General features: G+C 39.5%; 1 long non-coding RNA gene across 2 annotated transcripts in view; it reads left to right on the top strand.

Annotated features, from left to right (window-relative positions):
* LOC112944535 overlaps window positions 1-13,311 on the top strand; it is a 64,525-nt gene extending 51,214 nt beyond the window's left edge. For both annotated transcript variants that reach the window (XR_003248785.1, XR_003248786.1), the window contains exons 2-4: window positions 11,355-11,446; window positions 11,647-11,735; window positions 13,214-13,311. This is a non-coding gene — a long non-coding RNA (uncharacterized LOC112944535). The remainder of the gene's footprint in view (window positions 1-11,354; window positions 11,447-11,646; window positions 11,736-13,213) is intronic.
* Window positions 13,312-16,753: the final 3,442 nt, after the last annotated feature.

Below are 16,753 nucleotides of genomic sequence, written 5' to 3'. Positions count from 1 at the left end.
CAGGCCAGATGTGTTTTATTTCAGTGTACTTGAACCTCCTTTGTAGAAGTATTGATATACGTTTGGTAAAGTATCTTTTCTGCACCTCATTGAAAGCAGAGTGACCCTCACTTCCAAAAGTGATTCCAAGAACCTCCTTGTTTGGGATACATGCTTTGTGAGTAAGCTTCCAAGGAAGACATCTGAGAGATCTCGTTTTTGGTATGCAACAGTTGACTGTTGCAGTTGGCCTCCAAAGAGGTTAGTCCCCAGGGGTGTATTTTAAATGAACGGAAATCTGGAAGATACTAAGGAGCATCAGTCTGATGGTTTCTGTTTGTTTGGGTTTCTTGGTTGATGCTATTTACAAATGTATCTTGCCCTTTTCATAACTTAGTGGCTGTAGTAGAAAGCGTCAGTCATAAATAAAGCTCGGACTTGGGCTTACTGCTCTCTTGATGCATAGTCAGAACAGGGATTATTTTTTCTGTTAGAGGTAAGAGTCCAGATCTGAATAGAGACCAAAGTGAATCATCTGGATCTGGGTGTTTCCCACACGTACGTGAATTCCCTGACCTGAGGTTGAGGCGTGAGCAGTCCCTCGTGCAGGGCAGGTGGAGATGCCCTGGGGTGGGCACCAGCCTCCCCTCCGCTCGCCAGGGCAGGGCCCGCCGCACGTCCTGCGTAGGGGCTGGACTCAAGGAAAATGGCCCAGCTTGTTGAAGTGACCATTGCGTTAGGCCTGCTGCAGAACTGCCCCTGCAGCGCTTTGAGCCTGGGAAAAACAAACCCAGGTTCATTCTCTGAGCCAGTAAGGAGTAAAGTTCCATTGAAAGACAAGTACTGATCAGACACGCAAACAGTTGGATAACCTGAAAAATTATTATACTTTCTGTGCACTCTCACTGTGGTTTGTACCTGATTTCAATCTCTTATTAAATTTATTTAACATATTTACATATATGTTGGAAAGTACCAAGTACAGTGTGGCCCCAAGTCTTGATCTGCGATCCATGTGACTGAAGTCTAAATAATAAATACTAATTTTGCTCTGGATTTGAAATAACTTTCTCAGATAAGAGCCTCGCTTATGGTGGAGCTATAAGTGCAACACACTGTGATGGGTAGGACACGAACATGACTATCAGAATTATTATAAAAACAAATACATTATCTGTAGTTTTATTTCCACCTCCAGAATTATCTTTTCATCTGTTCTTAAAACTGCCTTTCTAACTTGATTTTTTTTAAAAAAAAGTGAAAATGAATGCATGTAATTTGTATTTTTTTAAACACACAGAGGAAAACAAGTGTATCCCTGTGTTTGTGTGTCTGTCACCAGCATTTTAATGATCGTTTCACAACTCTGCTGTCTCCGGAGGTAGCTCCGTTTCAGCTTCCCCAGCCTGATTTGCATTTAGCATTATTTTGCTATTGTCAAGTATTGGCTTAGAACGCAGTGAAAGAGCCTTTATATAGTATCTCTGCAAGATGTAAAACTGAGCATCTAATTGCTCAGCACAGGGAGGGACCCACTAATACCTCAGGAAAAAAAAAATGCTCGTCGTTGTAAAGCTGTCTTGGTCTGGAATATGCAGTCTGTGTTTCGGTTGAGTGTTCCTGGAGGAGATGGTCACAAGCGGGTGATAGGCGTGTAGCTGCAGGGCTCTCTGCAGGCGGAGGAGATCCGAGCGCCCCTGCGTGTTGGATGTCACCTGCCCTGTCTCACCTGTGACAGGTCTGGGCATCTGCGGAAGGGCATCCGGGCTATGGTGCTTGAGGGATATAGCCAAGGTACCCCACGGTGTCACTCTTTAGTCAATAATCTGTGTAGAGTCGCAGTATAATAGAAGGAAAAAAAACTTACTGAGTTTTTTTTCAAGGCACAATAAAAATAAATGAATTAAAATTAGTAACTGATATGTCACCTTTTCATAAGCTTTCCTTCAGGAGGGTGATGATTGTTTTATGCCATGTGTTCTAGTGCCAGAAGTGAAGGAAAATGGAGCAGGGGGAAAAAGGCTAGCAAAATCTAAGAAAAAAAATCCAAACAAATGTTGTCGTTATTTTCTAGTGCACCTACTGCCAAATCCTGCTTGGAAAAACAGCATCTGAAACTATTCATCCATGATCTTGATGATAGCACTTACCAATTGGTAAATATTGAGGAAATCTCTCTCTGCAGCATGATTAAAATCACCAGGATAGATGCGAGAGCCGTCCAAGGCACTTTGAGGGCTCCCATTTGGGCACTGTGCGACAATGTGATGGCCATGTCCAACAATTTAAGCCTCTAAATTACTGTGGTAAGTGCCTTAAAGTAAAGAGAAAAACAGGAAATGGCTAAATAAAAAATTTTTTTTTTTGTGTTCTCCGTGGGAATTCCATTCACAACTCCGTGATAAGTAGAGTGACTGGGACACACAGAGCAAGGAAGCCTGTAAATAAGTTAAATTCATTAAGATATGGTTGATTAGAAAGTATAAAGGAATCATCTCAGTGTGAGTAACTTTAAATATGATCAGAATTTAAATCTCTTGGTGGCTTCATGCAGATGAGTACTTGGTGGAAGCACTAGTAGCAAGAAAATGTATTTTAAGGCAAAATGCACAGGCTTGTTTCTGATACTTGAAATTTTAAGAAATCTTTATTCAGCCGCGTTGATAAATTATATGCAAGAGCTGATGTCCAAGAAGACATGCTCATAGAAACTAATGCAATCAAAATAGCTGGCTCTGGTGTTTACCTGTGTGTGGGAGCACATCTGGTGTTAACCTGTGTGTTACCTAGCATGTGGGAGCAAGTGGGCTGCTCAGCCTGGACCAGTGCTCAGGGTTGTTGGGCACATGCTGAAAATGGCATTTTGGGCATTGGGAAGACGGGTGATTTGGTGAATGAGAGGGAGAATAGCAGTGATTTTACTCACAATTGCTTCAGCTATATTTCTCCCCTCCTTAATTTCTTAAGCTGCAAAGGCAGTGCCAGTAGCCTCCCATCAAGCCTCCCACCCACATGTTCAGCCAGAATTTTAATAATGCCTCCAGTAATCAGTGTCTTAATGGATCTTTTTTTCCTTCAGAAAATGTCAAAGTAAAGTTTTCAGGTATATACATACCTAAGTCAGAGCTGTTGGAGTTGTACCTTAAGGTGTGTTTTTGAACAGTTTCTCACTATTTGTTTTTTCCTGTTCTTGATATGACAAATGCTAAAAATAGGAGAAATATTTATCGTAACCAATTTTTTTCAGAAACCTGTAAAGAAATGAATTGACATCAGAGTTGATTTCTATGACAAGTTAAATAGTTATTTCAGAGACTGCAGCCAGTTCTGATCCTTTTGGCTTTGTGAAGTATAGCTGGAAAATGCTCCACCTTCTGCTGTTGTATCTGTGAAGGGCTAAAGGCAGAAAAAATACGGCACAGGAGTGGGCTGCTAAGGGAAGGTGATATTGCTGTAATGGACTTTATTCTACTTTTCCATCCTTAGATAACTCCACCTTTTTTCCCATCTGCGCTAATATTGCTCTAAGTGATTTTCAGCTCCCATCACAAATTTCCCTTGCAAGAGTTCTTTGGGTATGTTTAGCTTTTGGCATATGTGTGGTCTTTACTGAGTAACCTTTAAGCGCGTTCCTTGGTCTTTGTGGAGTCTGTTCTCCACAATGGCAGAAATGGCATTTCAGCCGGGGTCCCTGCTACCCCTTGCTTCAGTGATCTTCCTAGCTCATAAATAATTCCCTAGATTATACACAGGGCCCTCGAGGGTGATGCATTTTTCTTTCTCTTTGAAAATCCGAACTTTTTTTACTGCTGCGTTTGTTCAGTTTTTGGAGCAGCCATGTCTCTGGACCCTGTGACCATGCGGAAAACTAAAAGCCTACTGGCTTGCAAAAGAGCTTGGCTCCTCTGCTTCCAAAATCTAAATACTGCGCCTGGAGCTTGGGTGGTTTTGATAGCACTCAAGGTCTGTTTCTGGCATTATCAAAATTTTTCCTGTGACTGGAAGGCACATACAGTGTCAGCAGTCTGTGATGGTGCAACACATTCTTATAAGAAAATATATATGTGTAGTCACATATATTGATTTCTTCTAGAGATCTAATTTTGTTTTCTAAGTTGCTGTTTTCAGGGGCAAATATTTGTTTCAAAAACACTTCCTGGATATATTCAGCTTCCTATTACTCGAAGCGCTACATAGAATTAATAAAGTGACCCAGGTGAGAGGTGCTGACCTATTTTAGTTTTCTCACTGACATATTTTTGTGTACAGATAATGCAGTAGAGGGTCCAGACTGAGTTTTCCTTAGGTACAGTGGTCTTATAATAAAAGGGACAGGGGAAAGAAAACATAGAAGAGCAGAGTAGCTATGTCACCCAGAGCTAGCTAAGGAGCATCCAGGAAGTTTTTAGTCCCCAGAACAGCATTAACTCTTCTTTGTTTTTCTTTGACTATGTTCAAAGTTGATGGTGTCCTTTTAAGGCTGCTGCTCTTATTTCATGTGCTTGTCCATCCTCATTGTTGATGAGGATGAAGAGGACAAGAGGCAGGCAAAAAGCACTGATCTTTCTTCCTGGTAGAAAAGGGACAATTTCAAGTTAAAGCAGCTTTTCTTCTGCAGAAAGCAGTTATGTGCATGTATCCCTTCAAATTTGTATTAGACAATATTTTATCATTTAGAAGCATCATGTTGTTACACTGAATAATGCAACGTGGGCTGACCTACTTTAATGTTGAAACACTCATTCACCTGTCAACATTTTAGAGCAAAGGGAAGTATTTAGTTTTGTCCTCAAATGGAAGAACAAAACAAGAGCAGATGCTTGCAGGTGTGAGTGAACCTCAGTGGACAAACATTTGTTTGTACTATGTACTGAACATGCAGTTTTACCAGGACCACTATATGTAGAATGAGGATAAATCAAAGTTGTGTTATAAAATTTACTACTATATTTGGGTATGCTACATTAATAGTTTATACCTACTGCTGGTGTCAAGTGAGTGCATTTAATATTGTAAAGGTTAAATACTTGTGGATGTGTACGCTGAAACTTCTGCTTAGAGTAGGCAATAAAAGGGTAGAGAGTTCAGCTGCTGGACTGGAAGGCACATCTCGACGTGTTTTGTGTGGAGAAACAACATGTCCAAACACTTGTTATGTAGGTGTCTTTTTAGACTACTCGATTACTCTGTGAAAGAGCTCCCCAATTTTTTATTAGCCATCTGTTTATAGGAGGTGTGTGCTTGTTTTTTTCCATTTTACTGCAGTTAGTACTCTGGCAGCAAGAGCGAGTTAAACCTGTGGCTCCTCTCCTGGAGGATCTGCTTTCATTACATATGGTTCTCTGTTGAAATAGAGGCGATTGCTCAAGCCACCTTAAGGGGAAAGCGTTCAGCATGCTGCTCCAGAAATTAGGCATGCAGGCACATTAACAGGAGCAATAATTGCCTACATTATTTGCTGGCTGGAGCACCAACCGCGTATATAAATTTTCAAATTATTCTGCTGGCTGCAGTTCGTTGCTAGTGAACATCTACTGCCACCATCTCCTTTTATAGAAAATGAAATGTTCTTTGTAGGTAACTATATGTTTACTTTTTACTTGGGGGTTCTGTTTACTAATGGCAAATGTTTTAATGTTTATTGTGCTGACTTGTGTGCCATGTGTCAGCCTTACCTTTGAACTAACAAGGAAATTTTTCCTGCTTAAAACACATATGAAAGGCTGGATTATGTAGATGTTTTTTATGGGAAAGGAAAGATGAAGAGGAATTCTGTTTATTCTTATGGCACAAGTTCAGGTCGTGAGTTGATATTTTAAAAGAGATGTTTTTGTTCAGTCTGATCACTTCAAGTGATGAAATCGCAGCTAGTTTGACATGGGTGTTAACCCATCTTCTGCACTTTCTCTTGCTGCTGTCATCTCTTCTGCAGAACATATTGCTAGTGCTTGCCTGAGAGGGGTTGTTCTCCTGTTACCCCCAACATGGGAGCCTGTGTGTCCAGGCACAGGAGGAAGAGGCAGTCCCACTACGGCTGCTCTTGCACCTGGGTTAATGTTCAGCGCATCCTCCCCTTAATCCCTTCCATGCCCTGCTGTGCATGGGCATGAAATGGCTGCAAAAGGGAGGACAGTTAATGCTGCCCAAGGACAGTGAGGCAGGTGGGTTTTCAACCTGCCTACAGATGGTTTGTGGTTTCCTTGGTGCCTTTTTGAGGCAGAAATGTATTTGGATTTTCTTTTTCAGTTTTATCCCACCCTACTGAATGCTGCTTGACTTGGAGGGAGGGACTTTTTTTTTTTTTTGCTTTTAAAACATGAAAATGTATGGAAGGAGCTGGTTCTTCCACAAAGGATGGAAGAAGGAAACTCAAAAGTGATCATTGTTTAAAAATTCTTGGCAGCAAGCTAATTACTACCCATCTAAAATTCAGCGTAGTTCAAATAATTGTGTTGTCATCTCTGTCCGTCTCCCTTTTTTCTGTCTTTTTTTAACTGACATTTAGACCATTCCTACTTCTACAGCTTTCATAAACTCAGGCTGTGGTATCAAGTATGTATTCTGAATTATCTGTCAGAATTAATGAGTGAGTTTACCCACAAGTGTGTCATTTTTCACTGTGTACAAAACAAGCTGGAAGGGCATATTTTAGTCCCTACAGCCTGCTGTAGGTATAACGTTATTTTGATGTATGGTGCAGTCTCCTTAATAAGATCATTGTGGGAGAATCTTGCATGCGGTAGGTGCGTAATATGCAGATGATATTTCTGGCTGACAGCAGCCATCACACTGATTCATGCAATGCTTTTGCTGTAACATTTTTTTTTTCTGAGCAGCACACATCAGCAGTCTCTTACGTATCTGAAGATTATCTCACATGCATTCTCTCCTGCACTCAAGTAGTGCTGTGGTGCAGTCGTTTACCCTGTGGAAAAGGCTGCTTTAATGCTAGAATTTTCCTGGGTTTGGTACAACAATGAGGATTGTACATTGCTTCCTGGAAAATAAAAAATGGACTGGAGCAGATGTGACAACGTTCTTGTAGTTGTGAGCATGCAGCTCTCCCACTTCCATGTGGTTTAGATGGGGCCTGGGCTGGACAAATGATTAAAGATGTTCATAATTTTAACCCTCACTTAGAGCTTGTCCTGAGACTGTGTGGTTTCTCTTAGAAACCAGGACCTGAGTCTCAATGCCTGGCTGAAGTGCAGTATTCCTGCTGCTGCGGTGGCAGTCCTGCTCAGCAGCTCTGCTCGTTGGGCTGCGGTTTAGGTGGAAGGGCCAGTAGGAGATGCTCCTGTCTGCGGGTTGTAGAACTCAGATTTTCTGCCTAGCACTTGGGTGCTTCTGGAAACTAGCCTTTCTTAAGAAAATGCAAGGTGAGCATTTGGTAGCTCTTGGCATTATTTTTTAAATGCTTGTCCGTGAGTATGACGGAGCTGAAGCTACTGAGCTAGTATCACTCTCTGCTAGGCTCATTTGAATAATGCCTTTCTACCATATCATTGGAAAGTTTGTTTCACATTCATCTTTTGTGTGGTTTTCTTGTATAATATGTAATAGAACTGAACTTAAACAGGAACAAAAACTAGATCAAATTTCTAGCTGTGAAAGATTTTGATCAACTTTAGTACATTTTATACTATTGGAGGAACACCTACATTCAGTAATAGAGATTGCCTTCTAATGGTGAGATCTTACTCATTATTGTTTGTTGTCACTGTCATTTCTACTGATGTTATAGGATCTTGGTTTACATAGGGTTGATGAATCTTCAGTCTGGAACATGAAGACATTTAAAGAGACACTTAAAGAGTAAATGAGTACACATGCAACCTGGGAAAGAAATTCCTCACTTTCTGCCATTAGATGTATAAGGGGTTTTTTCCGCCTTTCTGGATGCAGGGTGTTCACCCAAGAAGTAAATGCTGCTTTTGCTGATTTGGCAGGTTTGCATGAGGGAAGGATGAGCCTGACTTTGTAACTATACAGTAGCAATAATCACAATCAATAATCACTATACAGTAGCAATAAATCAGAATTTGAGGGTCTTTTAAAATATATTACGTTATAACGGTAATGTAAGGATGCATGGAGTCCCTTGATTTCTGTCAGGGCACTGTTCAACCAGTTCAACCACTCTTCTCTTCAGGGTCCCATAGAACACTGTTTCTAGGAATCAAATTCTCAGTCTTTTTTTGATACATTGCCCTGTTCTTACAGCTTTTTGTGTCTAATGAAATATAATGAAGTACTGAATCTGATTAAACAGAAAATAGCAGTTTTTGTAATGAGAAAGGAGCATAAAAATGATTTGGGATCAAGATACTGATTAGATTTTAGAAGTGAAATCTAATTAATGAGATCTGCCAATTTGATAAGTGATATTTGGATGCAGTTTTAATGAAGACGAGCCCTTTTCTGAGCTAAAGGAATGTTAGGTTAATAGTGGTAATGCTAAGTTATTTTCAGGATTTTGTTTACCTTGGAGAGTGCATTAGTTACAGTAGCAGCACCTGCATATTCTTGGGTTGGTCTTACTTTTTCCAGCAGTTAAATTATGGCCCCGGGAAGCTGAGTCATAAAACATTTACTGACTTCAGAGAGATTAGGAATTTGCCCTGAAGCTTGATTTTAATATAATATGCTATTGGGCAGTACATACATATAATGAACGCGATACCATGAAGTGACTTAGAGGGCTGCAAAATTCCCTTTAACAGTAAAACAAAATTAAAAAACACTATAAATTGATGGAGTTTTCCCATCTTTTCCATCTTTTTTTTTCCCTTGTATTTAGTGGTTTTATTTTTGTGTGTTTTAGCAAACACATAATCAGTTGAAGAGCCAGGCTAGCCCACTCATCTCCTTTGGGGGCGGTGATGGTTTGTAATGGTGTGGGATTGTGACAGGGAGCGCCAGTGGCTTCTCTGCGCCCTCAGTGGCAACGAGTACAAGTGAGGTGACTGCAGAGGCAAAATGACCCTTTCTCCATGAGGCAGACGAACCGCGTGGCCGGAGGCCTGTGCGGAGGCCGCTACCGTGGGCACTGTCCTGCTGGCCTGGCTGTTACCACAGCAACACGGGCCCTGCTCGCGTGACGCGCGACTGCCGCCATTCTGCACAACATGGCGACCTTCTCCTGAGGTGGCTCCAAAAAACCAGGAGGGAGAGAGGAAAAAGCAAACAAACAGACAAAAAAACAACTCTAACCTCAAAAATGAGGCTGCACTGAACGCGTGCAGGAGAGCAGCCTCAGCAGCACCAGCCAAGCTGCTCCTCTGGAATGGTTAGGTAGGTAGTTGAGGTCTGGATTCAAACATACAAACCAAAAAARAAAARAAAAAAAAAAAAAAAAAAAAGCCCTGACTGTGAGGTATTTTTGATAGAAAATAAGTTATTTTCATCATTTGTGGAAAAGTTTTCAGCCATTGAGGTTTTGGGTTGGTAGTTTTGTGGGTTTGTGTTAATGAAAGCCTGGCCATCCCCAGGGAGCACTCAGTAGTGTCGCAGAGTCTCTTGGTGATTTATACTTTTTTTTAATAATGTAAGGGAGCATTAAACTCCAAAAATCTACGACTCTCCTTTTAATACATATAGAGGATTTCTTTATGCATAAATATAGCCTGGTTTGAGCTGGAATAGTGTTTCTCTATGGCTGTTTGGGGCAGGACCCCAAAAGGCGGCCATGGTCTGAGTTGCCCCCGAGTGCAGCGAGGCCTCCTGCTCTGGCAGCAGGGACAGAAATGCCCCCTGGAAATACAGATACTTGTGTGTGTCCTTGGTTGCTGGAGCAAAACGTGGTTTTCTTGCATAAAGAGCAAAACTATTCCAAATTGTAGTTTTAAAAGCATTTTAGTCATTTGTATTCCAATTGTGATTCCGTGACATTGCAGAAAAATAATAGCTACCCAGGCAGTGATGAGTTTAATTCCTTTTGCTTTCCTGTTGTTTTTTGAAACCAACTATTGCAGTTACCTTAACACTGATTACCAAAAGTTGAAGGAGGTGATACCTCCAACCATGATGTATTATTTTTATAAGTCTGGAAAAGAAATCAAGTATATCTGTATAAAACTGGACTTCGTCAGATTTTATTGGAAAAGAATCATGGCAAAAACTTGCTAAACCCAATTAAGCTCCTTAGAGAATCGTTGCAGGAGGAGTTCTCAGAGAGGTGGATAAGCAGAGCAAGATGAGCTGGATAGGGGACTAAAGAAGGGTCAACTGTGGAGAGAAATTATGAGCGCCACTGGCTCTTCCATCTCCTCTAGCTTGTTCCTCAGATTAAAATGTGGAATATATACATGTACTATGACCTCTATTAAATCATACTGTAAATATACCCGAGTCAAAATTGAGTAGAGGCAAAATGGAAATGCTTGAAGGTTTGGAACAGAAAATTGAGAAATAACCCCTAAAATGCAGTCTAAAATACAGAATTTGACATGAAAAATAATTTTCAAGCTAGATAATTTATGCAATGCTTTTGAATTTTCTATTCTTAAAAATATTATTGTAATGCAGAAATTTAAGAATATTTGTTAGAATTAGCTTAAGCAAAGCCTTATGGTATTCTTGAAGAGAAACCTCTAATAAAAGCAGATTTGATTCTGTTTACTGTAGACCTCTTTCCCCTTAGCAGGAAGGAGCAACTGAAACACAAGAAAAATACAGAGTTCTATTGCATATGAAAAAAATAGCAATCCAAAAATTGTACCATGATGTAAATGTAAACAGAGCTTCATTTGCTAGGTGGAAGGGAATTGCAAAGTAACCTGATCTACAATTCATAGGTAAGCAGTATGTGTAACTACCTTTAATCACTTCTGAATTTTCTGCAGTCTAGTTAATCTGCGCTGTATAAATATGTTAATACAACAGATTTCAAAATATGTTATGAAGTGTTTCTACAACCAGAGTCTGAATCTGTTAATTAAGGAACGCAGTCCAAGTTATGAAGTAGTAGAGAGGTATGTAGACATTGCAGTGACACTGGTGCATCTCACATGGAGCTGAAGTGAATTTACCCTGGTAGAAGAGAGAAAAGTCATGTTTTATAGTGCCACAGTGCTGTGCTTTTATATTTTAATGCTCTACGCTTTCTGTGGTGTTGTGTGTTTATTTTGCTTTGTTATTAGAAAGCAATTGTTTCTCAAATGGAAGGCAAGCCAGAGGTGGAAAGCTCAGAAATAGCCTAATACTCTGATTAAGCAAAATTGCTTAATCTTGAAGCTGTTATTTTAGAAGAGTGACTTGCATTTGCTTTTAAAATGGCCATTTTGAACAGATGAGCTCTGTTGTATGGTAGCTGTGTTGCAAGTTGAATTGCATATCTGAAAAATATGTATCTTCATTTACCTCTTTTTTTCCAGCACTACGGCACTGGCATGCTCTTCAGCACGCAGGATGCGAAGAGAAACTTCCAAGAGTTTCCAGAAAGGAAAGAAGTTTGGAACTGAATTAGGTGAGTTTCAAAGAAAGTGACTGAATTGCCCTTATTGCAACTGCGGTATCAGATGGAATCTGAGGGAAAACATAGATAGCAACTAATAAAAACAGCAGTAAATTATTAGAAATAACCATTTTATAAATATTCAATTTCTTGGGGATTGATTTTTATAGAACTTAAAAATTTCTGATATTTATCTAATAATTAATGTGCAGATTATGTGTGGATATACAGCTCATTAAGAGCAAAGACTCTCTGTTCACATTTTTCTCTGAATGAACCAGATGGACTTGCAGATCAATAGGTAAGTTTCTATGGTTATTCCTGAAACAGTACAGAATTTAACTGAAGATTTACAGAAACATTTCTTTGCAAATGCTATTTAGAAAAGCCTATTCAGGATGCATTGCTGATAAAGCACACCTATTTTAATTATATTTTAAATGCCAAATATCTTATTTGCAACAACAAAGGTACCATAGAGTGACTATATTTTCTGTCTCAAGGTTAATTAAATCTAGAGTTGATATTTTTTCTGCCAGTGTTAGTACTAGTGTTTGCAAATCCACACATTGCCTGCTGTTCCTTGGGAGAGAATCATGCGAATGTAAAGATTCTCATTTCCTTTCTCTCTCTCCACACCTACAATCACTTTTGGACAGCCCTCTGCCATGGAAATTATAGTTTGTGCTTGGTGAAGGGTCTGCTTTTCCTTTAGTACAAGAGAACATGTGCATATGGGGAGGGGGAAATGCTGCTTTCTTGCCCAGAGAATTTAATCAGTGCCACAGTGCTGAATGGGTTGTTATTACAACTGAATTTCTTTGCAAGTTGACCTCATATTACAGCCAAGGTTTGAGATCTCTTTCCAATTCTTAGAGCTGATTTCTGGATAACAGGTGTTTTTGGAGTCGTCGTTATATTCAATCTGTGAAAAATAGCTTGTGAAAGCGTTTCATCTAAAATTTGTGGTTTTTCAGACCAGATATGATTTATGCAGCTGAAATAAATGAAGTAGTGAGAGAGATGAACAAATGATACTAGCTTGGGGGAGAATTTTCTCCTTCACCTTTAGATTTAGCTCCTGAAGTGAATGAGTTTGCTTCATAGGAGAATCCTAATTCCCATCATTTCTGTACTTCTACAGGAGTTGATATGTGGTTAGAATAACAGACTTCAAATTATGGAAGGGAGTTCATTCAAAACTCTTACGTTATGGTAGAATTGCAAACCACTCTGCTCCATAAGGACTTAAGTGTCATTCTTTTTCTGTGCAGAGTTTGTATTTCTCTTTTTGATTTATCTTGTACGTTGTCATTGCCTGAGTGTATCCTTTCCTCTTGCTTAATGAGAAAACATCTTTTCAATACAAAATTCTTGTTCTGAACACACAAAGGTTCTATCACAAGTAGAGGTCCTTGGAAAGAGATCAGCCGTAACCTGTTGAAGATGGTTTCCCTCAGCTTCTCCTAGGGACACTTGTTTTAGCAGTCTAAGCTCATGACTGTCTTAGTGGTGCATGGGAGCAGCATGAGGGAGAGAAATGCAGTAGTTTGAGAACTAAATCTAGATTTCACAAGATGCACAAGAGCAAATCCATTGTCCTGGCTTATAGCATATAGACTTTGTATTGCTAAATGCCTGGTTTACTGTGCTTTTGATTCCTCTCTTTTCTAATTTCTGCTTCTTGAGTAGCATGCTAACGGGGTAAACTCTATTGGGAAAAGTCTGGCTTTATTTGGAAAAGAAGATGGCATGTGTGCATAGAACGTGTGTCAACAGGTGAACTAAATCGTGAGGAGGAATAAAGACTCCTAGTTACTGCAGTAGAAGCTCGGTGGCAAATCTAAATATAGGACCTGGAAGAGAGTCTAACAGAAGAGGAGGTAAGATGGGAAACAAAAGGGCAGCATTAAACACTGAAGTGATAAATATGACAGCTACTCTACTCCTAAGGCTATAAAAACTTAAAAATGTTTGATTCAGTGGAGATATGTATATGTTGTGATAGGTTTATCTGAGCATCAGCGTAGAGCAATATCTTTTATGTGCAATTTTATCTAAGACATCTGCTGATCCTTTGCAGTGAGACCAGCAGACACAAAGAGGTTGGTCTGTGCTCTGATAAGATGTGTGTTAGGACTGTTGAGTAACCTAGGCTCAAACCTGCCCTCACATGTTGACGTGAACACAAATGGTAGCTAGATTCTAGTTTATGATCAGCTTGGAAACACAGTAGATGAGAAGGATCGGTCGCAGTGTTGTTTTTGCTGTGATCAATAGAAGATCTCACAGAATCACAGAATATTTAAGGTTGGAAGGGACCTCTATAGATCATCTAGTCCAACCTTCCTGCTCAAGCAGGCACGCTTAGAGCATGTGGCACAGGGTGGCATCCAGGTGGGTTTTGAAGACCTCCAGAGTAGGAGATTCCACAACCTCCCTGGGCAGCCTGCTCCACTGCTCTGTCACCCTCACAGTAAAGAAGTTGCTCCTCACCTGGAGACGGAACTTCTTATGCTTCAGTTTGTGGCCATTACCCCTCGTCCTATCGCTGGCCACCAGTGAGAACAGCCTGTCCCCTTCCTCCCTGCATTCTCCCTTCCTGAACTTATACATATTAATCATATCCCCTCTGAGCCTTCTCTTCTCCAGGGAAAACAGGCCCAGCTCACTCAGCCTCTCTTCATACGAGAGATGTTCCATTCCCTTAATCATCCTGGTTGCCCTTCTCTGGACCCTCTCGAGAAGCTTCATGTCCCTCTTATACTGGGAAGCCCAGAACTGCACACAGTAACATCTCTGTGACACATCTCTGTGACAATAAGCTGGGAAATGGTTTTCTAGAACAGCTTGTATGTCTGAAGAGTAAAATAAGTCCTTTCATGTGGTACTGCTGCCAAACAGAAGATGTAATTTAGCCATTATTTTCCCTGCAGAGAGCAGAAAGTTGCAGCCTTCTGATCTGGCTCTCGCTGCTGTCTGCTCCCTTGTTAGAGTGCTAGGAGTGGGTGGTGCTTTGATACAATGCACACCGTAGGCAGTTATAAATTTCCTTGACAAGGACTGTCTCTGGTTTATTTACTGAGTAGTGCTATTGAGATCCCAGTTATGACCGAGCGCTTTGGCTGGAGCTCTTATGTCTGTTTATTATAGACAATGAATGCCAAGGTCACAATTTCACAGAAGAATTGTAACGATCCCAAATTGGGCTGATGGAGTAATATGGCTAATATCTTTAAAATTTCTTCAGAGAGTAAACCTGCTATTTTAGTGTATGTAATATTTTACATTGTAGTCTACATTAGACCTACTGCTTACATTTCAGGGCAGACTATACCAAAGCAATATACTGTTTTAATATTGGGAAAAAGTCAGATTTATTTTTTCAGCAAATCAGATTTGCAAAATACCAAGTTCTGCTTCAGGCCAGTCTATAGAACATCTAATCCATCAGCAGATGTAATTTTAACAGTAGGATTGTACTGTGCTATTCAAGACACTGCAAAATTTAGGAAATTGCAAAATAATAACTACCACTGTAATTATAACAGCAGGGCTTGAAAATAATTCTAAGTGTGTGAGAAATAGGTGCACCTGGAGCTCTACTTGCTGAATAAAATGTTGTCCTTTTATTTTCAGTTTTTAATTTTATGCAGCATTATATGTTTTTAACTGTATGAAATGTGATTATTTCCCTGGAATTCAAGCAGCAAAGGTCACACATAATTGTAATGATGACTTTGTCCTCCTAAGAGATGTTTATAACATAGAAAAGAAAGTTTGTTTTTTATTGTTCTTTTTTTATTTGAGATTGATATTTACCTAGTAAAGCAAAACTGACTAATAGATGCCTTAAGCTAAAAGGCATCTTTATGCCTTTTTGTATTTTCAGTGAATGCTACAGTTATTAGGAAAAGAATAATGAGATGAAAACTGCGTTAAATCCTCATAATAAGGCCTGGAAAACATGCTCACAAAAAGATAAAAACCCTAAAGTTTAAACCAGCATATGGAGAACTTATGCTTAGTTTGCAAGTAGAATTTATCTTTACTGTGGAATCACATAAACCTTAAATGAATTCCTCCGTATATTTGTAGAGTCAAATCTTGGATTATTGGGTAGGGAGAGTGATATCAGCTATGTTCTGTAGCCACCAGCCACTGAACAGCTATTCCAGCCCCCCTTCACTTAACCTTCTTGTACTGAATTTGGGTAGTACTTAGGTAATGTTAATGAAGTCAAAATGCTTTACTAAATAATCAACATAATTTTAGTCCATGTGTAAAGTAGAACTTGTTATGGATAAGACTGTGAAAAGCTACTGCTCAGTGATTTAATACAGCACATGCAGGTGTAGATAAGTGATACTATTTCTTTAACATTTTATCATGTTATGACAATTTAATTTCCTACTGAGTATGAATAATTTCACTGCAAAATAATTTATTATTAATACTAATTCAGATATTGGATGGGCTGTGTGATCAGATGGCTATATCACTGAAATCCTGCAGGTATTTTCCTTTTCGATAATTTAAAATACTCTCATTAATATCATCTTTTTCTGTAAGCACCGTATACTTTACCTTGAAAAATAAAGCAGCTCAGAGTAAAAAATGAATGAGTCTGTTGCTTGTTTCACTGCAAAAATTGATGAGGCAGAACTTCTGTCAGTAACTGATCCAGTGACAGAATACTGTGAAATGAATCTTAATTTTCAGCTTCCTTTAAAAACACAGTGCGTCTCTTCCCTTCTCCCCTCCAAATTCAGAATGCAAGGGTGGAAAAAGAATGACCAACTTGGATTTCACAGTCTGTTACAGTTGCAAAATCCAGTGCTCAGAACCAAGGAAATACTATGATTAAAGCTCTTGGATTATAATACTCACTACTTGGAGGGATTTGGCCCTTTTTGTCTCTAAGAAGCATTGTGAAGATGAATTAACTTGTTTGTGAATAGCTTGGATGGAGTGAGTGCCATAGAAAAATATATGAGTAAATTAATACTTGTGTCTTCAGGTCATGGTTTGAATTTTATGCAGTAAATAATATCTGAGGATGCAAGAAAATGTCGAGCAGATACTTGTTAAACTGCTGATGTCTGGGGTGTTTAAGCCACACACTCTCATCCATAAAGTAAACACAGGCAGTGCTAATGTTGCAATAGGAACTCTAATTCTGGCACTTCCAGAGTTTTGTCTGCATTTGTTTTTTAGGCTAATACAGCTACTAGAGGAAAACACAAACTAATGCCAACAGTGCAAGAACAGGAAGGTAAAATCTACTTATGAATCAATTGTCATGAGGAATTGCATGTA

This window comes from Nothoprocta perdicaria, unplaced genomic scaffold (genome assembly GCF_003342845.1).
Source record: "Nothoprocta perdicaria isolate Ctin4 unplaced genomic scaffold, notPer1 scaffold_17, whole genome shotgun sequence".
In the NCBI taxonomy this organism is placed as follows: Eukaryota; Metazoa; Chordata; class Aves; order Tinamiformes; family Tinamidae; genus Nothoprocta; species Nothoprocta perdicaria.
This window is presented reverse-complemented; position numbering and strand designations above follow the sequence as displayed.